This window comes from Theropithecus gelada, chromosome 4 (assembly GCF_003255815.1).
Source record: "Theropithecus gelada isolate Dixy chromosome 4, Tgel_1.0, whole genome shotgun sequence".
Lineage (NCBI taxonomy): Eukaryota > Metazoa > Chordata > Mammalia > Primates > Cercopithecidae > Theropithecus > Theropithecus gelada.
Genome location: NC_037671.1, coordinates 25,709,054 through 25,732,319, shown reverse-complemented (window position 1 = coordinate 25,732,319; position 23,266 = coordinate 25,709,054). Strand labels below are relative to the sequence as shown.

The 23,266-nt window shown below is 36.5% G+C and overlaps 1 long non-coding RNA gene across 2 annotated transcripts in view; it reads left to right on the top strand.

The window, feature by feature from the left end:
- LOC112623449 overlaps window positions 1–23,266 on the top strand; it is a 74,873-nt gene that overhangs the window by 29,325 nt on the left and 22,282 nt on the right. Inside the window, exon 2 of one of the 2 annotated variants that reach the window (XR_003119139.1) lies at window positions 22,263–22,307. The exons of the other annotated variant lie outside the window; for it this stretch is intronic. This is a non-coding gene — a long non-coding RNA (uncharacterized LOC112623449). The remainder of the gene's footprint in view (window positions 1–22,262; window positions 22,308–23,266) is intronic. 2 annotated transcript variants of the gene reach the window in all.

Here is a 23,266-nt window from a genome sequence, read left to right as displayed (position 1 = left end):
TGTTGCTGCTCCTTATGCATAATTATCTTCTCAATTACATGAGTTCCTGGCTAATTTCTACAGTGAAGAAACTGAAAGTCAGAGGAATACTGTGGTTGAGTGTCCCTACGATCTAGGTAGGTATGATGAATCTGTCTTAAAACTCATTGTTTGGAAAAATAAGTAGCATCCAAATGCCGGGTGAAGAAAATAGCTAATGTTAGCAATTTTGTTAACATATCCAGAAAGTAGACTTACTACTGGCAGGCTAAGTAAATGTGTACTACACATGACCTTCAAAACCATTGATCTTAAAGGTTATAAACAATACCCAACTGACCCATTGGTCTATGTCCTCGGATTAAGAGATCTTTCGATGTCTAGTCCATTTTGTAGTACATTGCTGCCAATAAGGAAGCCTACTTTAAATATATATATATTGAACCAGGTTATATGTGATCATTAATCACAGACTCTCCCCAGGACAACCATCATAAATACTGCATCTGCATAAAATTCCCTGCTGAAATTGCCTTGCCATCTTTTCTGCCTTCTATGAAAAAGCAGATGCATTTGGAGGAAAAAGGAATCAAAAGGGCAGAGAAAGAAAACAAAGAATATGCTGCCTTTTAATATTTATCTTAAATTACTAAAAGAAATTAAATGTTTAAAAATCATTTTTAAAATTATTTTCAGCTATATTTAAGGTTATTTTAAAATAATTTTAAATGTGCTGGCATTGTCTCATAGCACTGTTTGATGGCAATACTAAGCAAGATACTCTAACTGAATTGTTTATATTTTGGTATTTCTGTGTTACCAACTATGTCTTCATAGGGCAATTACATTTTTTTGTGGGGCCAGAAGCTTATACAAAATGACAAATCCAAAATTATAAGTACAAGTACTTGGAAGGGTCTCTAAGCTTAAGCTTCCTCAGATGTATGAAAATCTTCCCTGGTCCACCAGCATCATATTTGGAGATGTAAATGATATTTCTTTCCCTCTGTTTATTGTTTCTAAAAGGACATCAAGTTATATAGCCTTGTAGAGAATGCAGAATTGTGAAAATAAAAATCAAAGATCTTTTTCACGGTCCCTTGTGTTCCCTTCTGGAGGTCCTTGCTTTCAGCAGCCAGTAGGCAAAATGTACTCATTTTTTAAAGGTGCTTTCAAAGAGTTACTTAAAATTTATTTTCTTTCTAGGTTCCCAGGTACATATATTTTCAAGTGCTCAGATACGTATATGTATACTGTCAACTCTTGTTTACCAAAGGCTATTGTTTCAACTTGTGGGGACTCCAAGTCCTTCTCATATTGATCTTTTTCTCTAAGTGTGCACTTGATCTGGGGGAGCTTAGATGTATTAATACCACTGACCAATGACTAAACGGGCAACTGTGGAGTCAGACCTGGTTTGACTTCCTGTTCAGCCATTAAATGCATGTATGGCGTCGGGTTGACTACTCAACTATTTTGATGTTCTCCATCTTCAAAATCAGGATACTAATTATAAGCAGCTAAGGAGATTGTTGCAAGGATAAAATGAAATGGGGCATGCAAACAACCCAGCAATGTTCTTGGGTAACATATATGCAAAAAACATGAAAAACCATCACACCACCTTCATGGTCATCATAATGATTACTAGCTTCATTTTCAGTGTCACCAAGTGGCTAAAGGAATGGAGGTTACAAAAATTAAATATTTTTTATTACTTATTAGTAGCTTGGTAGTAGTAGAATTTGAAATTATTGACTACAGCAAAATTTAGGGCATGCTGTGGAAAATGAACTTCCGAGTAAGTGCCAAGTATACCAATATTTAAGCTATCCCAGAGGTCACAGAACAGACAGGCTCACAGAGCAAATTATCACACTGGTTATTAAATTAATTTTAAAAATGCAGTAAGAGTAAGGAGAAGAAATAGGGTGTTAATAATCTAGGGGTAACATCCAAGTGAGGTGGGAGGACAACATTACCTGAATCCTGGGGTACACAATGTTCATATGTCCCATCTCTGTATCATATCGGAATTCCCTGTGGGTGATGGAGTTGTAAAGGTCAGAGCAGAAATTTGAGCCAGGGGTCTCAGCAGATGGAAGACACCTGGAGTCAACACACAGGTGCACTCTCTGAAACACACAGGGTAAGTCTATCTGGCCAATACCTGTAGCTTGCCAGTTAGTCTAATGAGTAGCTACAGTTTTATCTGTATTTCCAGACAGAGGATATATGGGCCAGAATGGGTGTCACCCATGAATGGCTCAAGTAAAGCCTAAGGTATATTCATTGCCCGCTTGGCCCTTCTATTCCATCCTATCCATCTTCTGAACACATAGGATCTGCTCACTTTATGCTCAGCCTATCTCCCAAGTTACTTTCACCTTTATCTAGTTTTATCTATCCTTCTTACTTTTCTTATTTTCTTCAGCAGAATTAAATATTATTAAATCATAGGATTATTTGATTTATGCTTATCGTGATAGAGTGGAGTTGTTATAGCTCTGCTCTCAAACCAGCACACCTAGATTCAAATTCCAGTACCATCACTTCCAAGCTATGTAAACATAGGTATATTATTTAATCTTTCCATGCTTCCGTTTCCTTCTCTGAAAAATGCAGATGATGATGATACTGATATTACCTACCTGGTAAGGTTGTTGTGTTGATTAAATGAGTTATTCAACTGAAGTGTTCAGAACAGTACCTGGCACTTAGTAAGGACTTGATAAGCCACAGCTTTTCTGATTTCTAGCCTTTTCGATAGTGAACTCTTGGCTGGAAGCAGAGGCATCCTGGGAGGAGATGTCAATGTGTTTACAGATAGAAAAATAGGTCTTTGTATTTACAGAGAGCTTACAACTTACAAAGAACTGTAAAGTAAGCAATTATTTTAAAATTTCAACATAACCCTATAAAGTAGGTACATGACAACTATTTTACAGATCATGAACCTGAACCTGAAGCTCAGGGAGTGAAATGACTTACCCAGAGGCATACATTTGTTGTCAATACATGACTTGAATCCAGGCTATTCATCCTTGCTTTGTGCTTCTCCATCTCAATATAGCTGCTGTACCCAAGGGGCTGGGAATAAGCTTCCCTGCCTGAAAAATAAAGGGCTTCTCTTCCAACTACCTCCTTATACTACACACTTAAACTAATGTTATGAAACTCTTTATATAATCAAAGGGAAGACTTAAACATGGCTTCTCCCCAACTCTTAACAGTGATTAATTGACACTATTGCATAAATGCCTTGCAACTGATTATTTCAGATCATTTCCTGGGGTAAAGTGTTCATATTTGAGAAACTTTGTTAAGATTGGAAGGGTGGAGCACCTCGAAGGACTGATCCCAGAAAGAGTGGGCAGATTTTATCATTTGGCCTAAGATTGATGCAAAAGGTAATATTTACAAGTACAGATTTACCTTATTTCTAGGTGTAATCTATAGCACTGAATGTTGCTATCTTTAATACTTCATTGTAGTTCAGTCTCTTTCATTCAAAATAGAGTTTAACAATGTGAGTAAAATATAGGCACAAAGGAGAAAGTAGTCATGTATTTCATTAATCCATTTGCACGAATCTAAGTGTAGGCCTTGGTGAAAGCTCAAGAGTTCACCTTCTCTCCCTACTTGCCCTCTATGGAGGAATTGTATTGAGTCAATTGTCAGCAACTGCTATTAATGGGAAAAATACATTAATATAAAGATGTTCTGAGCAGGTCAAAGGAAACCAAGTGGAAAGAAAGGAAATGATTCTTAACAGAGAACAGAACATGCTTACTACACACACACACACACACACACACACACACACACACACATACACAGAGTGTTGAGCGAAATTAAACCAGCTGTCAAACCATAGTTCCACGCTGTCACATTTGTGACCAAGTTGGAAAATCACCCCACATTAGAAGAATCCTCTTTCCTGTAATGGTAGAGTGCACTTTTCAACTATCCTGGTGGATTCAAGAATTATTCACTTTTCAAATTCTAAGTAGTCAAGCATACCCTGGCAGACATAGCCCCCATACCAACCATGTTTTATGACCATGCCCCAATCATTAAAAAAAAAAAAAAATCCACTCTGTATGAGAAGATGAGATGGAATTTCTTCTCAAGAATTTCAAATGGCTGGGCATGGGTGGCTCATGCCTGTAATCCTAGCACTTCAGGAGGCCGAGGCGGGCGGATCACCTGAGGTCAGGAGGTTGAGACCAGCCTGCCAACATGAAGAAACTCTGTCTGTACTAAAAATACAAAAATTAGCCAGGCTGGTGGCAGGCACATGTAATCCCAGCTACTTGGGAGGCTAAGGCAGAATTGCTTGAATCCGGGAGGTGGAGGTTGTAGTGAGCCAAGATATCACCACTGCACTCCAGCCTGGGCAAGAGAACAAGACTCTGTCAAAAAAAAAAAGGCCTTTACAATTAAATCAGGTATGTTAAATAGAAAAAAAATACACATTTTGTAGTTTGTTGGAAACTATACTACCATTTTTAAAGTCACAAAGATAACTCCTGAGGTCTTGAGAGGAATGATTCATTGTCCCCAGAGTTTCTTCTCATATGGGAAGGCTGGGTCGGGGTGAGAGCAGGACTGACTGAAGGAGGAAGATACCCAACCCTTGGTCTCATGGTGGGATAAGAATTTAAGAACCTGTTCATTGGCTTTCTCAGTAACTAGGAACTAACTTCCCTTCAAATGTTTTTGTGTGTGCCTTCCTATTCCTGAGCAGACTTTAGGCCTTATCTGCTCTTCTGTTAACCCAGGTAAAGTGCTCACCTAAAATAATCATAATTTTTTTAGTGTTGTATTTTACAGTGCTATATGGGTATATGCATTCAACCAGAGAAGCAAAGAAGACATATAGAGTGAGAGATTTGTTGCAAAGTACTGGCTTATGTAATGGTGGCAAGTTCAAAAATCCGCAGGGCAGGCCATCAGGGAAGGCAAGCTGGAACTCAGCCATGAGCAGAAGTTGCCATCCACTTCTGGTAGAATTTCTTCTGTTTCAGAGACTCTTCAGTTCTGCTTTTAAGGCCTTTCAACTGATCAAATCAAACTCACCAGGTTATCTGGGACTATCTCCCTTACTTAAAAATCAGCTTATTACGGACTTCAATCACATCTACAAAGGCCCTTCACAGCAACATCTAGATTAATGTTTAATCGAACAACTAGAGATTGCAGCTTAGTCAAGTTGACATATCAAAAAAAAAGCAATGCATTGTGTATGTGCCAGGTGCTATTCTAAGGACTCCATGTATTTAAGCCTCTCAACAATGCTATGAGGCAACTGAGGCACAGGATAGTGTAGTAAATTGCTCAAGATTGTGTAACAAATAAATATTGAACAAGCATCCCAGCCCAGTTGGTCTGGTTCCAGAGATTATGTTTCAAACATGATTTTACCGATTTTCTTTGGATTCAAGCCTCTCAAGTGCATTTCAAAATACTTTCTAGAATGTTCATGTTGTTTTTGTCAGTGTAAAATTGCTTTTTTAAATCAAAATTTCTCTTACTCCAGTAGACATTCTGACTCCTTTGTTTGCAATGTTATTTTTATTTAAGGTCATGATGTTTCTGAGAGATAGGATTGTAATTACTCTCATAATTAGTGACAAATAGATAGATAGGTACATAATTTCTATATTTAGTATTAACTTACTTTAACCTTCATCAAAAACAATTGTATTTATAGTCTGTTTTATAGATCTATTTTATAATGAATTCTATAGATGGAACAACTAAGGGTTAATTAATTTGAGGATCTGCCTAAGCTGAGAGACTTGGTGGCAGATTTAGAAATGTTATCTCATGTATTCCCAAAGGAAATGTTCTACGACCCAGCTAAAGTCTCTGTTTGCTGTTTGGGAATAGAAGTGGGCAGTGGAAACAAGAACAGTAAGAACAGTTTGGAAGGCAAAAAAGAAAAAAGGAAAAAAAAAAAAAAAGGCAACCAGGGCCCAAGTTCACAAAATAGTCTGGAAATTATGTGAGAACTTAATAATTTTATACACAATATTTTGATGAGTAATCACCAAGGAGAAGAAAAAGCTATCATTTGTGTCAGGACTTCGTGGTGGTTTAAAGAACATGTTGACGACCACACTTGGCATGTTTCTACAAGCTGTCAAGGTTGGGAGGAGATGAGTACTCACCCATCCTGCTGACCTTCACAAGCCCATAAGGAAAAGACCTGAACGGGCAGGTGTGAGCACTCTTGAATATGTTTACCAACCGGAGGGAACTGTTCTTACGAGCCTGCCAAGGTGACTTCTGCTAAAAATGCCAGCAATATCCCAGCTGTCCTGACCTAGGGGTGCAGCCACAACCAAGGAGGCTTGTTTGAGAGATGTCATCTCCCCCTACCCCACCCCAACCTGTCACTTTGAAGACTTGTCGCCTTCCCCCTCCTTCATTGAAATCTCACAGAGAAACATTTTATTATCCAGATTACTGCTTTAGGAGATAGAAGGATAAAATAAAACTGCCATGGGGAAGGTACAGGTTTATTACTTATAAAATTTCTACCAGCAAATTGCCTCTTTCTTTCCTGCTTGCCTGCTTTTTATTTATTTCTTTTAAAATTGTTAAATATTTTTCAATACATAAAAACAAAGTAAAAGATATCTATATACCTACCACTGAGATTAAGCAGATGTTAGCATGGTTTGAATTATTTGCTTTAGATCTTTCTTAAAAGATATAAAACATTACAGAAGTAGCTACAGCCTTACTCCCTGTTTTTCTAATCTCTTGTTCCCTAGACAAACTACTATTTTGAAGTTGCTGTGTATCATTCCCATCCATTTTTCTGTGCTCAGACTCTATCTTTTATTCAGTCAATCTATCATCTATTTATCTATCCGCATGATTCTGAGTGTTGATCATTATATGCATTTGACATCTTACTGTATATCTCTTTTGGCAATTAACTTTTCTTATTCAATTTTGTGTTCTTGAAATTTTTACATGATAATACTCATAGATCTAGTTCATTCATTTCCTTTTTAAAATCTGTTTTGGTTTTTGTTTGTTTGCTATCACACACAACACTGCAATAAGCATTATTGTATGACTTTCTATGAACATGTGCCAGGGTCTGAACAGAAAGAACACCTACCAGTAAAATAGTACAGTTACGTGATGTAGGTATTGTGAACTTACATGATGTAGCCAGATTGATTTCCAAAAGAAGGGTGCTGATTTCATCTATCTTTGTCAGTGTAGGCTGGACTGCCACCTATCACATGACTGCAAGGTGATACCCTTTCCATGGTACGGTACCACAGTTTGTTTAGCCATTCACCCATGGCAGGACAATTGTGTTGTTTCCAGTTTGGAGTTATTTTGAATAAAGCCACTTCAAACATTTGCATAAAGGTTTTTTGTGGAACATAAGTTTTCACTTATCTGGGAGAACTGCCCAGGAGTGCAATTGCTTGGTCATATGGTGGTTACATATGTAGTTTTGTAAGAAACTTTCATATTCTTTTTAGAGTGACTATGCTATTTGACATTTTTATTAGCCATGCATTAGAGATTCTCTGCATCCTCACCAGCATTGACTATTTTCACTATGTTTCTTAATTTTATTATGTTGATACCTCCTTGTAATATTTAATTGTGGTTTTAGATTGCATTTTTCTAATGGCTAATGATGTTGAATGTCTTCTCATGTGTTTGGTTGCAGATTGTACATCCTCTCAGGCGAAATAATCTATTCATGCCTTTTAAATGTTTTCTAATCACATTTTTTGCTCATTGCTATTTAGATTTGAGTTCTTTATATATTCTAGATATGCAGTCATTTGTAGTATATGTGGTTTCCAAGTATTTCCACCCATTCTTTTACTATATCCTCTTCAAAAGGTCTTTCACGATGCAAAAGTTATTTACTTTTTAAAAAAATTTTTTAATGATCTCTAATTTAAAGAAGTTTCCTCTTATGAATCACACTTTTGTTGTCAAGTCTGAAACCTCATTGCTTAGCTCTAGGTCTCAAATGTTCTCTTCTACATTTTTCTCTAAAAGTTTTACACACTTTGGGAGGCCAAGGTGGGAGCATCGCTTGAGCTCAAGATTTCCAGACCAACCTGGGAAACATAGCAAAATTCCACCTCTACAAAAAAAATATGAAAAAAAAAAAATAGTTGAGCATGGTGGCAGGCACCTGTAGCCCCAGCTACTCAGGAGGCTGAGCCAGGAGGATTGCTTGAGCCCAGGAGGCGGAGGACACAGTGAGCTGAGATTGTGCCACTGCACTGCAACCCGGGGGACAGAGCCAGACCCTAAAAAAAATTACAGTTTTACATTTTTAATTTAAGCCTATGATTCATTTTGAATTTTTAATAAGGTGTGAGTTTAATTTGAAGTCTTTTTTTTTCTTTCTTTCTTCTGAACTCCACCTGCTTTAGCACTATTGGTTGATAAAGTAGTCTTTCCTCCATTGAATTTCTTATGCATCTGTGTAAAAAATATCAGGTATATTTCTTGTGGGTCTATTTCTAGGTTCTCTTATGTTAGCATCCAATACCAAGAGCTCTCTCTCTCTCTCTGTCTCTCTCTCCATACTTGTGAATTGAATAAATTACTGCCACAGGCTTTACACTGTCACTTTACTTACATGTCTATGCTGTTATTAGACAGACTGGGCTTCCTAATTACCTCAAATACTGTTGGCAGGTCCCTATGCATTATGGAGTACCCAAAGTAAATTTCAGTTTGTAGCATCCTGTATTGCTTGTGTGGTATCCATTTTATCAGCTCAGATGATTGAGTTCAAGATAAGAAATGGTGTGTTGCTGGAGATTCATTCACAAACTTTAGTCCTTCCATTTCCACTGACACCAAATGCAACACACTCTCCTGGAATATCATCAGGTTTCCTTTCCCAGTGGAATGTCTCAGCAGCACAGCTATAGTCATGCTTTGCAAAGCCAACCATTGAATTCAGGTTCTACGCTCCTGCCAGCTAAATGCCTCATTGATTCTCCTTTATTGTTTCCAAATACATTGTGTGGATAAATGAGTGGTGGACAGGATTTAAAAGTTTGTGTAAGGCTTTAATGAGGATAAAAATCCAAATGTTTGGGTATTCATACATTGCTTATCCACTGTCTTTGGAAGCTAATGGGAAAACATCCAAAAGGAGTCTTCTATTCTTTCCAATATTTGCTGCTCTAAGTTGAGTGAAAATAGCATTTGGTCCTGTTTGAATACTTATATGTTTTCAATTTTGGTCATAGCCAGAAACTGCCTCACTAAGCAATTCTGGGAACACATAGGTACCTCAAACTGTATTTGGATTTCCAAGAAGTTGGTGTGATGGGTTATAACTATGGGTATGCTCCATTTTGTTCAAAAGGGTCTGTTTGACCAAAGTGATGAGAGTGGGAATTAAAGCAGTAGCTCAAAAATTGTGAGGCTTAGTTTTGCAAAGATTTGTTTTGTAAATCTGTGTGGATACTTTGGTTCCCTGGTTTTTTCATTGGCAAAATTTACAAATTCTAGTTAACAGGTTTCTCAGGGAAAAAAAAAGTGTATTTCTTTAGAAATACACAAGAACATCACAGACTGGGACCTGTCAGGGGGTGAGGGGGCTATGGGAGGGATAGCATTAGGAGAAATACCTAATGTAGATGATGGGTTGATGGGTGCAGCAAACCACCATGGCACGTGTATACCTATGCAACAAACCTGCACGTTCTGCACATGTATCCCGGAACTTAAAGTATAATCTAAAAACAGGAAATAAATACACAAGAAAATTATAAAATGGTTGATAGTTCATGACTTTCTCTGAGACCACACATGGTATGCAGAAGAATCCCAAAGGATTCATACTGTTAATACATGACATCTATGAGAGGGCTATTATCTCTATAAGTCAGTATCACTAAGGATCTAAATTGGCCTAGCCTAAAGGAAAATTAGGTCCATAATATCAGAAAATAAGACTCTATTACTTGTGTAAACTTCTCAATTTGAGATTCTTCTTACCCTCCTAGATTCTGCTGACCATCAAACAACCATCAAGAAAATCTTCCTCAAGCCCCATCTTACACCACTCAATTGATCACACACCTGTAAGGAGGTTCCTAGTATTTATGGCATCAAAATTGCACTTCAAGTCCAACACCAGCAGCATTCCTTCTTCCTCAAAGCCTAATGACACGATTTTATATATAATGGTTAATGTGGTGTTTGGTATGCTTCCCTAAATTTCAGCCTCTTATGATTTTCACAACATTTTCCCAAATGTCAGCGGGCTGTTATTTATTGGCTAATCCCTCCATAATGAATATGTTGCTATCTAATAATCACAGAAAGTCATGTCAAGCCAAACTTTGGACATAGATACCTCTGAATAAGTAAACAGATGCTTTACGCAGCCTACAAAGGGAAATAAAATAGCTATAATGTAATAGTTACCATTTATTGGGTCCTTACTCTACAATTGACACTGAACTAAACATTTATAACTTTATGTTATTCTTACAACAACCCTAAAAGGCAACAACTATTATTCCTGTTTTAAAGGTAAGTAAAATAAGATTCAGAGTGGTTAACAGTCTTATCCAAAGTTACAGAACTGTAAGGAATGGGGTGAGATAAAAGATAGGATTGGGGCTCAAGTTGAGGGTCCTGCTTCCAGAAACCTTTTCCATAGGGTTGTGCTATCAGCAATCCTTCTCACTACGTAAAGCCAGGGGTTTGGAGACAGTGGTGAACTCCTGATTACCCTCATGCCCTGACCACCCTACCTCCTGCTTGTCTTTCTACAAACTCGCTGTGTTCTAAACCCTGACATCCCAGACTGACAACTAGGGCTTTGTGAATCTAGACATGCCCACTACAAACACAAGCCACTGACCTGAGGACCTCTGAGTGTCCCCAGCCCTACAGAGGAAACAGGAGAGTGTTGAGATTATTCGAAGATTCCAGAAGGCCATCTTTACTTTTAGCTATCTGTATAAATTCTTTGTTTACTTCTTTCAAGAGCCCAGTTGTATATTCTTTTCATATAGTTGCACCAGTAATTCAACGCCTAAGCAGAAAATGGTAATATGAAAAAACATTTGGATAAATTTCTAAGTACGGTAATCACTAGAATAATTTAAAACAAGTCAGTCAGTGGCTATTTTTTATAAAGTATAAATTTCTGAGAATATGTTACTTTAAATATGTTATTCAAAAAAAATTAAGCGATTTCTACAATAAAAATGTGTGTTGATTCTACAATATAAATTTGTATTAATTCTTTAAACTTAAGAACATAGAATAATTTATAAAGTATGTATGTGTTTTTGCATTTGTTACAGGGATGGCTTATGGTGGAATCTGCTTATAATTTTTGAAATCTTTATTAATTATGGGCTATGCCATGTTGCTGTCTCAAAATTCAAACAATGAATTAATTTTTTATCTGAAAACAAGTCTGATAGTTGTGCTTAAGACAATAGGTATGAATAAACATATAATATTTATCAATTAATTACTAATAACTACCATGATTAAGATCTGCTAGATTCTGGGTATAGCCAGTTTTTCATTATTAACTTACATAAAGTACACAAATGAAGCAAGACATTTTATTTTATTTACTCATTTTATTCACAGGCATGACTTGGCTTTTGATAAAACAATCTCTCTCCTCTTTAGACCAAACAACTCTTTCTCCTTCTTTAAACTAAAATTTTGAAGTTAGCCAATGATTGAAACGTCACCCAGCAAAAAATGATTGTTGAATATCACTTGTAATTTTGATAGTACACATATGGGTTTTGTGCTTATATATTCATTGGTTATCAGGACTTTCTCTTTACACTGTTTTGTAGGAACCCACTTAACTAGTTTTCATGTTGTTCCTAATTTTAACTAGGACATGCAGAATCACTTAGTGTGAGCTAAGCTGTATTTAGTTAAAATGCTAAAAATTATCTAGGCGCAAAACTGAAGATTTTTGTGTAGTGAATATTGGTGATGAATTTCATACACTCTATAGCCTTTTATGGAATTTGTGTTGTAGTCTTTCTTTATGCCTGCTTCACCCAGAAATATACGCATTATAAGTGTTGGTCTGTGCAAAGCAGAAAAATGATGACACAGGAAAATGGATGCATACAAGGACCTTTCTTCAGTTTTATGTTTTTGTTATTTACACACAGCATGTGTGCGAGCTGTTCTCTTCCACAAGTCCAAAGAGCACTCTTAGAGGGTGCAAGGTAGGGAACCTATCTCTTCACTGCCTTTCTTCACCTGTTTTTCCTTCAGTGTTCTGTGGCCCATGGTAGTCCTTGGTAGTCTATGTAGGACCGTGGTTGCACTGGTCTTTATTCCTGTATCTAATCAGGAGACTAAATGCCAGCTTTCATAGCAATTCACAGATTGTAGCACATAATAAGCCAAATTAGCCGGCCTTACATTTTTAAAAAGTTCTAATAACATCAGAAAATGATTTAAGGTGGAATTATTGTATCTTTACTCCTTTCCTTCTCATTTCTGCTCATGTGCACTCTTACTAATTTTGTTTTTGAGGAAAAATGTTTATTTTACATATATATTTATTATTTTAAACTGTTATGTATAACTTGAAAAGAAAAATGATTCTTACATATCACTATGCCAAGGGTGCTCCAAAAAGAGCTCTGGTTAAAATGTGTAAGGAAATACTTAAACACACTGAAAAAACATAAGGACATACACATCTTGAAATGGGAATATTGCAGCAATTTACTCTTATTTCACTCTAGCAAATATGGGAAAAATTCAACTTATTCTCAGGTAATAAAATCTGGTGTACCAAAGTGTTGAAAAAAATGAAATCGATAAAGAAGTCACAAATGTGTAAAGCAAACATGAGAAATAACTGCTCAAACAACTAAATTATATAGAAGAGAACATCAGAAACCAGGGGTTTATTATCTATACCTCACAGCAATTTGAAATGACTAGATTCAAAATACATTTATGTATTATGAATGTTATTATTCAGTTTCTAAAAGATTTTAAGAACACACAAAGGGAATATTGACTTCCTTGTTATGCTCTGTAAAATACAAAATTCAAAACCAAAGGCAGTGAATCAACTTGACAAAATTAAGCAACAATGCGCTTTTCTCAAAAACTTAATTTTTCCTAAAGAATTATTTTAAATTATTTCATTAATGTTTCAAATTCTATCTGATCTGATTCCCCAAAAATACCTATTTTCAAAAAAAAAAAAAAAAATCCACCAATTTAATGCTAAGATGAACAAATGATTAGCCTGGTATTTTTTTTTTTCTTTTTGGTTATTTTTTTTGAATTTTATTATTTGTTGATAAGTACTAACTGTATATATTTATGAGGTACAATGTGATTTTTGATATATGTTTACAATCAGGCTAATTAACAAATCTATCACCTCACATAATTGTCATTTTTGTGTGCATTGAAACATTTAAAATGTACTCTTTTAACAACTCTATTATTATTTATTATAGTCACAATTCTATGTGATAGATCTCTTAAATTTATTCCTCCTAACTGAAACTTTGTAACCTCTGATCAACAACTACCTTTCCCCAACCACTCCCCTTCATCAGCTTCTGGTAACATCATTCTACTCTCTACTTCTACAATTTCAATGTTTTTAGATTCCTCATACAAGTGAGATGATGCAGCATTTGTCTTTCTGTGCCTGGCTTATTTCACTTAGCATAGTGTCCTCCAGGTTTATCCATGTTGTTAAAAATTAGAGGATTTTCCTTTTTCTTTGAGACAGTCTCTCACTCCGTCGCCCAGGCTGGAGTGCAGTGGCGCAATCTTGGCTCACTGCAAGCTCCAGCTCCCAGGTTCACGCCATTCTCCTGCCTCAGCCTCCCGAGTAGCTGGGACTACAGGCGCCCGCCACCACACCTGGCTAATTTTTGGTATTTTTTAGTAGAGATGGGGTTTCACCATGTTAGCCAGGGTGGTCTCGATCTGACCTCGTGATCCACCTGCCTCTGCCTCCCAAAGTGCTAGGATTACAGGGATTTTCCCTTTTTTTAAGACTGAATAGTATTTCATTGTGCATATATACCACATTTTCCTGATCCATTCGTTCCTTGATGGACACAGAGTGCTTCCATATCTTACCCATTACGAATAATGCTTCAATAACATAAGAGTGCAGGTATCTTTGGAATAGGCATTGCAATTCCTTTGACCATATACCAGTAGTGGGATTGAAGGATCATATGATAGATATATTTTTAGTTTTCTGAGGAGTCTCCATACCATTTTCCGTAATGGCCGTATTAACATTTCCACCAATATTGCATAAGGGTTCCCTTGTCGGCACTCCCTCGCCAACATTTATCTTTTGTCTTTTTTGATGACAGCCATTCTAACAGGTGTGAGGTGATAACTCATTGTGGTATTAATTTGCATTTTCTTGATGATTAGTGATGATGAACATTTTTTAATATATCTGGCAGTCACGTATGTCTTCTTTTGATAAGTGTCTATTGAGGTGCTTTACCTAATTTTTATTGGATTATTTGTTTTCTTGCTATTGCATTGAGTTCCTTATATGTTTTGGGTATTAGCCCCTTAAATGGTTTGCAAATATTTTCTCCCAAACCATGAACTATCTCTTAGCTTGATTGTTTCCTTTGCTTTGCGGAAGCTGTTTAGTTGATGCAATCCGATCTGTTTATTTTTCTTTGTTGACTTTGGTTTTGTGATCATATCTAAGAAATCTTTGCTCAGATGAATGTAGTAAGTATATCCTCTTTGTTTTATTTTAGTAGTTTTACAGTTCAGGTCTTACATTTAAGTGTTTAATGTGTTTTGTGTTGATATTTGCATATGGTGTTAGACAAGAATCCAATTTCATTTTTCTGCTTGTGGATATCTAGTTTTCCAACACCATTTATAAAACAAACTGTCCTTTTTTATTGTATGTTTTTGGCATCTTTGTTGAGAATCAATCGACCATACATGCACAGGTTTGTTTCTAGGTTCTCTATCCTGTTCCATTGGTTAATGTGTCTATTTTTAGGTCAATATCAGTATGGTATATTTCATACACTGCAAGATGCACCTCATATGTTATGTATCTATCAGGATGGAGGAAGAATGCGCTTTGATGTCAGTAATGACCAAGACAGGGTGCCACCAAAAAGACAGTTACCAGTTTGCAGGCTCAACTGCAGTGTGTCCTTGAGAATATCAAAAGATCCAAAATTTGTGTCACAGACAAAAGTAGAACATATTCTAAAACTTCAGGAAAAGTACCAAAACAAGAAAAAAATGAATTTTCCATGAGATAACTCTATTTTTATATGATTGAATGGGTACAGTATTCTTTTGTGTACATAGAGTAAGCTTCAGTTTCCTCTATTCCGTAAATAAATAGCACACTAATTGCAGATAACCAAAAAACAGAACCAAGTAATTCAAATTGGCACAAACAAAAAAGACAATATCAAACTATGGTAGATTAAACACTCCACAGTGGACTTCTTCTTTCTCTGTCAAAATATACATATATATTATCTATAGTATCTGTAGATAATATAGACATAAATAAATATGAGTCCCATGATATTTGACTGTTTCTTTCTTTGTAATGAATGTCAGACACCTATAATTTATGACACGCAGCGATTGTTTCATTGGTTGCATTTTCTTTCAAACAGAAGTGAAACTTCTAAGAGGAAAACTTGATAAATTCTTGATAAGTTTCTATCTCCGGTTAGGCATTGCAATAATAATTCATGGATAAACAACAGCTGCAAAAAACATTAAGATATTATGAGTATATGAGTGTGGGAGTGTGTGTGTTTTAGTAATTGGGAAGTGTTGGTCACATTAAAAGCCCATGTTATTACAAACAGGAATTTCACTACAAGGTACCGTAATGCAAAGGTATGAAGAAAACCTATCCAAGAAAAGAGAATCAGACTTGCCCACTTGTTAAATCAGAAATAAATTCTCTAAGAGAATTCCAAGGAAATTTCCTTGGAAAGATAATTCCCCAGGAAAATGTTGTATTTCCTGGAAGAACCAAGAGAACTAAAAAAATTATTGTAAATGCAAGTAGAATCTTGTTACTTAGAACATAAGCCTGCCATCAAAACTCTATTTTTGTTTAAGTAACAGTTAAGAGTGCAATCCGCAACGGGGTGCCAGCAGCCAGAGTTGTCTGAGGGGATGGCCATGGGCTTCAGAGCATGGGCCAAGAGAGAACAAAAACACAATGTACAAAGAAAAGGTGTTATCAAGTATCAAGAGGATGGTCCAAACGAAGCATCAGACTAAAAAGGCAGGCACAAAGGCAGACTCCAGTCCCAAGATAGTAGGGTGCAAACTAAAGAAACTAGAGTACAACTATCAGGTTCAGAACATGCTTGCTGATCTGGTGGCTTTCAGAGGCTGCTTTTAACATCAAGCCTGGGTGGGGAGGAAGTTATTAAGGCCACTCTGGTTCATCCAACATGATGAACACATCATCTGATCTTATTTTAGTTTTACATATGTGGAAAAACAGAATAAAATAAATAAAAGCTGTGCATGTGTGTGTGTATGTGTAGCATGTGCACAAATACACATATGCATGTTTGCAACCATAGCTAAAATCATAGCCCAAGGGCACCTAAGTGCAAACCCCTTCAGGCCAGAGTCTGCACTGTGTGTTGTTGTTGTTTTTAATCTTTATATTTCTAGCCTTGAACACATTTTATATATTACAGTATATGTTTAACAAATGAATGAGGAAGAACTTTTGTCTCTTTCATTAAAATGTGTTTTGCAATTCTATTTATCAGGGATAAAGAGTTGTACTTAAACACCTGGATGTCAAAATACTATAATTGATTGCAATATTATCACAAGTCATCACCATCTTTTTAATCTTAAATCTACTTTTATAAATTAAAAAATTCTATACAAGTTATCCTGTGGAATGTGGGAGTGCTGAAGAGAGATAGAGAGAGCCATCTGGGGAGTCAGAAATACTCTACTTCTTGATCTGACAGGTCGTTACATGGGTATCTACATGAGTACAATTCATCAAGGCAAACACCAGATCTGTTCATTTGACTGCATGTAACTCATACTTCCAACAATAACATTGTGTAAACCAAATAGAACGTATCTTTTGGCCAAACCTGGAAAAAAAATCTGCTTTTATCAAAAGAATTCACTGCAGGAATAATTTGGCTTCACTGAAAGAGTATTGCAGAGGTAGATTCCCAAATAAATATCTGGGGATGGAAAGCAGAAAAAGGCTTTTGGAACTAAAGCTTAATTGAATTCTGCATAAGCATGAACATAATGAACACATCATATAATAGTCACTTTGCAAAAGAGCTATCAGTATGCTTTCTGGAATCTTCACTGATGTAACATGAGCTCACCCCATGCTCACACTCTCACCTTCTTGAGATTTACCCAGGTCTTCTGTTCACTCCATGGCAGGGAATAATTTCAGAGGTTATTTGGCTGTGGTTGAGCACAAAAGGACTGAGCCTGGCTGTTACAGAGACTGGCCCTCTGCACCTATCTGTTAGCTTCAGTACCTATTCCTTGTTTATTTTTTATATTTTTCAGAGTGATCTAGAACCAAGGTTTTGAGGACTAGCTCCAAGTTTGTGTGAGAGGATACAGCACAGTCCCTAAGACTGAGCAGTCCTGGGGCCAAAACCCTGTTGAGCATCTTTCACTGCCACAGGTAGGAATGGGGAATGATTTGTTTAGCATTCAAATGAGTCACATAATACCAGCAGCACAGAAAGTTATCATTTCTTAGTTCACGTGCATAGCATTAAGAAAAAAATTAAATAAACAAATATGGATTATTTTTATAATGAATGCAATCTTCTTAGACTAATAGCCAGAGAAGAGCTATGATTGTTGTATGTCGAAAAATCCCAAATGGCAAAATGTAATTAAAGTTAGAACTGTTGAACAAATAAACCTGTTAAATACATAATATTACCAGGCAAAATAGCTATGTGTTTATCATTTTGCCACTGTAATTACATTCACTACAACTCTTCATGCATACATTAATATCTCACTGACATTATAGAAGCTAAAATATAAATTGCAGAGCACTGAGCCTAGTTCCACCCAAAAAGTTTGAAATGCATGGTAAAAATGCTTGTCATTAAAAAACAAAAACAAAAAGGCGTTGGATTTAATGTTACTACTAATTGCTTTACTGAGAAGTAAAAGATTCTTATAACTACATGTGTACTGGTTTCAAATGAAGAATCACGATGTACCTCTATGTGGGCATCTGGTTTGAAAAATTATGATATTCTTTATTGTGGATCTCTTGGAACATAAGGCGCAGAACTTGTTCAATTTGACCTGAAAAAGGAAATACCCGGAAATGAACCTAAGTTGCTATTCCTACATTAATAGTAGACAAATATTTTTAAGTAATCTCAACTAATTTCCAAGATTATGAATAGACTGTAATTGGATAGATGTCAGTTAGAGTGGGTGTGTTAGTTATTAAGAGTCAGGAGAGGTCAGGAAATTAATTCCCATGGGACGAAACTCTGTATCCAAAAATAAGCAAGAAGAGGCTTTGAAATGATTTCCAAAAGCTTGACAAAATCAGTGCCAAAGATTGTATGGGGGGAAAAAAAGATTACACATAATGAATAGTAAAATAAGAAAGAGGCAGAAAAAGAGGAAGGGAAGGAAAAGGAGAAAGAAAACCAAATAATTTGTGAGTACAGAACATACAATGAATCTTCATTGCTGAGTTAATAAAATACTGTCTTTAGCACCAATAAATTACAGAAACAGGGATTGGAAAGCTTTAATAGAAATCACAAGTCTTTAAAAATAACACTGGCAATAATTAAAAACCTTTCCCTTAAAAGCTTCCTATTGTTAATTGGTTTACTTTCATTTAGATATAAATTAATTTCCACAAATTAATTCTTACCATTAGAATAGCCCAAAAGCATGGAAAGCCTAGAAATTGACAGAGCAGGGTCAATATATTGAGCAAAGTAATGTGATAGTGCATAATCTCTATCATGATTAATATCTAATCATAATCGTCATCATTTTTGGAGGGCCATTTTTCATCATGATGGCTGAACTTTATTTTGAAATTATTTAAGAGAATTAAATATTTTGTAAAGTGAAAATTAATGTGTCTTTATTCATCACTGAGTGAACCATTACAAATGTTTTTCAAATTCCGTTCTTTTAAAATAAATGCCATGAATGGTCATTTAAGTTAGTCACCATACCTATTTTTCCCATGACATAATGACTACAGCTGCCCTAATGAGTCCAATCGAATGGCTATTGTGCTTGTGGTTTGGGAGTGTGAAGTTCTGTTTCCTCACATTTGGATTTTAATCAAATCACTAATTCAAGGCAGGCCACTGAAACACCTACCAATTTTAAGAAATTCAAATTACTCTCCTTTTATGATGGATTAAAATTTAAATCATCTTGAAGGATATCACCCAACCAGTTAATTTATATATTTGAGAATAGGGAGTACAAATGGATCATCTCAAAATGAAAAATACTGTATGACAATTGGTCCTTACAACTCAGAGGTATGCACACATGCGAGACACAGATTTGATCTCTCCTTAAACAAGTCATTGTTTGTTTAAGCCTTGGATAAAAACCAAGATTTTTAATATCACTGGTCAAGGCCCTGACCATCATTCTAGCCTCATTCCCGGCCCTGTCTCTCTAATACATTGTGCTGCTGCAATGCCAACTGATTTAGGTTCCCAAATACTTAATGCTACGTTATCCATGAGCATTTGTATGCACCATTCTCTTTTAATGGAGCAATTTCTTATTTCTTCAACTTGTTATCTCCTGCATCCTTTCCTTCAAACCTCATTTGAAATATCAACTCATCCAGGAAGACTTGTCTGATGCTAAAAGCTCATTTAGATGCCCTTGTCAGGGTGTTCATAGGCTAATCACTGGTTTGATAAGTCTTCATGATGGGATTATACGCTATTGAAGAATAAAGAGCTGTGTTATTAATCTTCAATTCCCAGGACTTGCCATATACCTGATGTATAGCTGGATGTCACTAATTCAAGCAAGTTGAATAAAGGGATAAGCCAGCAGAAGTAAAAAGAAGAGGAGGAAAGACAGACTAAATGAAAAGCAATGTCTGTTCTATAACTGTCATATACCACTCTATGTCAAAAACCACTTTATGCTTGTACTAGTTTGCGCTTTAAAATGTTTTTAAACACTCTTACATATATTGCCCACACAGTACACTGGACATCTCCTTGAGCTTGATATGAGGAACCTGCAGTTTAAAGAGATTTTAAAGATTTGCCTAAAGGCAAACAGGGAGTTAAATACAGGATTGGAACTAGACCTTATCACACCTCATCACAGCTTCCTTCTGACACGTTGCAGTGTTACAGTGTGCTGTGTGCTTCAGAGCAGGCGTGCACCAGGAAGGGGAAGAGGTAGCAGGAAAGTGTGTCCCCAAAACATGTCTTCGGCCACAATACTTTCATCTAATAAATACAGAGAGAAAATATCTCTTCCTACTTTGAGTACATTTAACCTCAGAGCAAAACTAGATGACCTGGCTAAATGAGTTGGGGGACCGATTTTCGGGAAAACGGGCAGAGATGTACAAGCCTTGGTGGTGGTAACCAGGATTCCACGTAGCACTTTCAAATAGTGCAGTACTGAGTCAGAGCTATCCTGAACTTGGGGAATTCCCTGTGGAATGCACAAGGTGCAAAAACAGGCAATCAGAATAGGTTTAACTTTATCAGCAATGAATGAGTTCAGGCATGGAACAAAAATCCGGGCCAGATCACTTGGCTGCTGTCACAGAGAGACCATGTAAACGCAGGTCATTGCTGAAAAGAAGTGGTTTGAAGTCTTTCCAAGGTGCTGGCAGTTTCTGAAGAGCCGTATCCACAGAGGTACCGATAGAGAGGCCTGTGAGATCACCCGGTGGCAGAGTGCAACTATTTTCAATTATTTCTTGAGGATAAGGCCCAAACTCCCAGCTCCCTTTCCTGGAGTACCTGAGCTCGGCAGCCCAGTGGACATGTGCTTCTCTCTGCAAGGGATATGTGGAAATAGGAATTCTCTTCTCCTTTTGGAACAGTGGATTTCTTCCCTTATTTACTTGGGAAAAAAAAATACCTCTGCTTCCCACCCATTTTGGAGGAAAGACTCCAGTAGGATATGGGGTCACCTAACCCAGAGGAAGCTATTCCAACCTGAACAGCCTTATGCAATATGCACAAAGTCCTTCAATAGACATTGGATGTCAGCACAAGCCTTACTTGAAACCAAGTCCATGTTCACTCCCTAATGACCACAAGAAGGAAGGAACTGAGAGGGTTCCTTCACTTGCTAACTGCCTATGTGATACTGGCCACCTTGTTTCATTCCCCTATGCCCCGAAAATCTCAGCCTTCAACCCAGAATGACATCCTATAGCAATACAGTGCTGAGACTACAATGCTGTGAATAATTCTGAGGTATTTACTTACAGATCATTCAGAGAAGCAATGGAGGGAACAGGTGAATACAGGCAAATGTGAAAAACAACCAGAAGCTCTCAAGGGGCCAAAGATAAGTCCTGGGAAGTTTCTTCTTATCCGAAAAAAAAGAAAGTAGAATTTTTCTGCTTTTGCTGTGTATGAGTGCATAAACATTTTGTTACCTGACCATAAACCTACCATGAAATGTGATCAGCGTCAATTCTACCCAAGGATAGTGTCTCAATGGGCTGTTATATCCAATATTAACATGAATTTAGTATCTTTAGGGACACAGAATTATCATTCATTAGAATATTAATTAGAAATGTTTGAACCATGTCATGCTTTACTCTTTTGGTTTTCTGATTGGAATTCATTCTAATAAATTCAAATTGTTTTATCCCTCCACATGGCCACAATACTCGAAAAAGTCAAAACAATCCCCCACTTACTTGCTGGTTACCAAGGGCCTAATGTTAAATATTGCAAGTGCAGACACAATGCTGTTAGCTATTTAAAGGCTATATGCTAGATACATCCTGCAAATAAGTGAATAAATAATATATTAAGGCCCTGGGTCCCTTTTTCACCAGATTTATAAGCACAAAAGTGATACGGAGAACTGACAGTAACTTTAATATATGTAAATATCTCAATTGGATAATTCAGGCACAAAAATATATTGTAGCTTGGTGCTTATTAAGTTTATGTTTTATGCATTTCCATTGCAGGAGTTAATATGTTTCTTGGTTTCTATGTTCTCAGATCTCCTACAATACCTGGTCTTTAAAGTATTATACAAAATATCAGGTATGTATTAATCTATAAAGTTAAAACGTTGCATTTGTTTATACCAACCACCCCAAAGCAGAGTTCCTTCTCATAATGAGGTGTTTCCTAACAGTGTGATAGAATATTTTAAAATTGTCTTTGACAAGCACATTTTGAGGCTGATTTCTCACAAATGCATGCTGTCTATATCCACACACACTGTGGACCCCACCATGAGCTCTGGGTGGAATGCTCAAAATCTTCTCTCGTTCGATCTCAATGACCTGAGCTGTGGAAAATGTTCCTTAAGCTTGCTGAGGAGAATTATTTTTGATTTCTTTGGCCGGCGTGCTCTATTTTCTCACTTAATGGAAAGGGATGAGAAATGAAACATCTTCGTTTAGCTCTACAATGGACAATTTTCCAGCTACTTTAACGCATTCTGTTTAGAAAGAGATTCCTGGAAATCATTTCTTCCTGAATTTATAACTTGCTCTGTGTTTTCAGAGTTTTTTATTCAATGCAGCTTTAAAATTAAAATGTGTGAGCTCACTCCTTATTTTCCTAAGACAAATATAACAACTTCCATCTTGGTCATTGAATCCTTTGTGCAGGCAATCAACCAGAGGTCAGGTTTACGATCATGTGGCAAGTATTTGACTAAAGAAAAACACGGACCCTTTCTAATCACTTAGGTTTGAAGAGTTTGTGCAATTGTCCCAAGACCTATCAGCTCTCATTTACCTGATTCTGTCTTTCTGCCTTTTCTTCTTTGGTTAAGGGATGATCTATTTTAGTTATTGCATCACATCTGGAAATTATAGAGGTAATAGTATTAGCGTGACTCCTCTCTAAAGGGTTCCAGGTTGAGATTATGTCACTGTATACATTTGGGAGAGAAGGTACTAGGTAGTGGTGTTTTTGAGTAAGAACCTTAGGTTCTAACGAATGGTTTAGAATTACATTTTGAAAGACATTTCTGTGAATAGTTCATTTAT